This window comes from Octopus bimaculoides, chromosome 28 (assembly GCF_001194135.2).
Source record: "Octopus bimaculoides isolate UCB-OBI-ISO-001 chromosome 28, ASM119413v2, whole genome shotgun sequence".
NCBI classification, from domain to species: Eukaryota; Metazoa; Mollusca; class Cephalopoda; order Octopoda; family Octopodidae; genus Octopus; species Octopus bimaculoides.
In genome coordinates, this window is record NC_069008.1 from 12,621,443 (window position 1) to 12,623,802 (window position 2,360).

Sequence of the window (2,360 nt, forward strand, 5' to 3'; positions counted from 1 at the left end):
CCCGTTTTTTTTTTTTTTTAGTATAAAGTTTTTTAAAATGGATGAATCTTTAAGTTTTTGCATACATTATTTATTTTGTATATATTTCCCATTTTCATAACTCTTCTTCATTGCATGTCATTTAATTCGAGAGGTGCATTTCTCATTTCTTTTCCAGCTGGGTTTTTATTTTCGTGACGGGCTTAAACTGTATATTGACCAACAAAACATTTGCCCCTTGTTTTTTTTACACCTATTACACTTTTTTCTTTTGTTGTTTTGGTGACCGAGAGTTAAAGTAAACTTTAACCGTTTTATTTTACAATATCCAGTTTTCACAAACCTGTAATTACGTCTAAACCTGTTTAATCATTGATTTTAGACAAGGTGGAGAATAAAATTTATATCAATGTCTGACACACTACATCAAACGGTTTTACATTACGCTTGTCCAAATACTTTTACTAAAGTAACTGTATAATTATGTCTTACCTGTTATAAAGCTCTGTTTATAGTGGAATATTTGCAATTACAACCAAAATATGTTTCATAGCGCCATTCTAACTGAAGTAAACTTTCGCAATGGAAATTATAAAAATAGACTCGGAAACATAAATGGCAAAATGCACTTTGATTCTGTTTTTAAAAGCTAGAAGAAAAACACATGCGTTTTATATCTCAAATTATTAACGTTAAATATACTGGAATTTAAAAAATTTTATTTCAAATAAAAACTATGATGGCGTTCAGTAGATTTCTGCAGCTACAATATCTGAAAGGGTACTACTAAATCAGAATGGTCCCGAACGCGCACCCGGGCAAGCTAATCGTGAGTGGTCGAGCCTACAAAAAGTGCGCGTGTGCAAATGAATACGTGTTTAGGGTTAGGGTTAGGATCGACCACTCACGACTAGCAAGCGCGGACGCGCGACTGAGACGACTCTGCTTTAGTAGTACCTCTGCAAGATATAGTGCTGTGACGGTAGTTACAATATAATTTTATTTTAAATATGTTTCTAAAGAAGAATGATGTATCAGTCTTGCTTTAAATGAGTTCAAACAATAAATGAAGTATCATTCTCACTTCAAATTTGTTTCTTAAAAGTAATTACACAGATGAAGAACGTGGATACTAGCTGGCAATGACCAGAGGTTTTACTACGTCTCGTTTCGCCCTTCCAGCTGAATGACTGTGGTTTGAAGGTACATAAAATTGTTCTTACCTCGACTTGCAATCGGGTACCGCCGGCAGAGTGATCATTTCTTCACCCGTGTTGTCACGACCTTTCTTTCTTCGCGACAGGCATCTGTCACTGCTCGTGTCCCCAGGAAGAAACCAAACGCAGAGAAAAACTTTTCTTCTCAATCGCTGACGTGACGTCATCTCTCGTCGCTTCCACCACATGCCGCCTGATCTAAAGATCACTGCGCCCTTGTTCTGTCTCGTAATCATCCATCCACCTGGTGGGGACGGCGTTCCCTTAGAGATCTCCGTAGTGTCTCTCGGCCGCCGTTCCCCTCCCTTTCGTCATCGGAACAGCTAATCAGTCTTCGAATATCTGGGACGTGACGCGGCGTTCCATCCACTGATACATTATTCGAAGTACTGATTGTATCAACTTTCCATTTTCCTACTGCGTTGTGCACCGAGTGTTAGGAGGCTTCACCCACACTTCATCTCCAACCTGCACACTTCTCGCTGCTGCGGCACCACGCTCGCGTGTCTCCATTTGTATGGAGGGGGACGCGAAATTTTCTCTCCCCACGAGAGTTCCGGACCCCAGTAATGAACTTATTTGCATACAGCCAATCAGAGCAGTGCTACCTTTATCCTTTCTTCTTTTCTAGTCAGCATCGTGTATTCCTTACTCTTTCCCTCTCTATTGGCAGACAACAACTGTAGGGGCTTTAAGGTTTGATCATTTTCATTCAGTCAGGAAACAGGATCACACTTTAAACCTCTATAAATTTTTAAAAACATTTTTCTGGACAAAATGAAATAACTCCAGCAATTCAGTCTGGGCAAGTGTATTATTGTGCCAACGTTGGAGTAACCAGTGAACATCGAAGGATCAACACCAAGAAGGAAGAAATATTATTTACATATTCGTTTGCCCGACAGGTAGTAAGGGGACGGAGAAGTTGCTGTCTGCCAGTAGAGTGGGAAAGAATAAGGAATGCACAGTGCTGACTAGAAAGGAAGAAAGGATAAAGGTGGCTCTGCTCTGATTGGCTGTAAGCAAATGAGTTCCTTACTGGGATCCAGAACTATCGTGGGGAAAAATTTCGTATGTGGAACACAAAATTTTTTTCCCACAAGAGTTCCAGACACGAGTTATGAACTCATTTGCATACAGCCAATCAAAGTTCAACTATCAAAC